This window comes from Sinocyclocheilus rhinocerous, unplaced genomic scaffold (assembly GCF_001515625.1).
Source record: "Sinocyclocheilus rhinocerous isolate Xijiao unplaced genomic scaffold, SAMN03320098_v1.1 scaffold72, whole genome shotgun sequence".
In the NCBI taxonomy this organism is placed as follows: Eukaryota; Metazoa; Chordata; class Actinopteri; order Cypriniformes; family Cyprinidae; genus Sinocyclocheilus; species Sinocyclocheilus rhinocerous.
The window spans coordinates 2,291,584-2,292,627 of NW_015628351.1; positions in this window are offsets into that span (position 1 = coordinate 2,291,584).

A 1,044-nucleotide genomic window follows, 5' to 3' on the forward strand; every position below is an offset into this window, starting at 1 on the left:
GCTACCCGTTAACATGTTATTGGTTTTCTCTTCTCTAGAAAATGCAAAGCAGCTTTACCTTCACTTGCCATTTAGTAGTGTTGGCATTATATAAAAAAATTGCACCTGAAATGTATTCATGAAATTGATTACTGCCTAAACTTACAGAACAAGCTTGTCTAATAAAAAGAAATAATCAAACCTTGTGTAATACTGATTTAAATAATTATTTCCTTGAACCACTTGCTACTACACATTGTTGTTATTATTTTATGATGTAAGTGAAGCCAGCTTTTATTAGACTATACAAACTTGTGTCATCATCTATTGTAATCATTTTAAACATGTTTAAACAGGGTTTATATATTAAAGGTATAGAAAAGCAAATTCTATATATATATATATATATATATATATAAACATCATTATTTAAAACCTTGTGTAATAGTGATTTACATAAAATTATTTCCTTGAACCACTTGCAACCATTGTTGTAATTATTTTATGATGTACAGTCGTGGCCAAAATTTTGGCAGTGACATACATTTTGTGTTTTGCAAAGTTTGCTGCTTAAGCTGTTGTGGTGTTCATTCACATTGTTTCTAGATTATTGTGTAGAGTGATCAGATGCATTTTAAATAATTGCTAAAAGCTTCATTGGAACTTTTCACAAAAAAAACAACAAATTTCACTGTTTTTGATCCTGACACAAAATGACCCACTAACATTAATTGAATGATCATATCAGCAGCACCTGTGAAAGTGTGAATGAGTACTAGTCAGGTAAAATCACTATCATACTAATTAGATTGTAAAAGCAGACTGATTGCTATAAAAGGAGGGAAGAAGCGCTTCCAATCATTGTGTTCTTGTTAGCAATGGTTACCTCTAAAGAAACACGTGCAGCCATCATCGCTTTGCGTCAAAATGACCTCACATGCAAGGAAATTGCTACAAAGAATATTGCACCTGAAAGAACAATTTACCGGATGATCAAGAACTTCATGGAGAGAGGTTCGACTGCAGTGAAGAAGTCTTCAGGACATCCCAGAGTGTCCAGCAAGC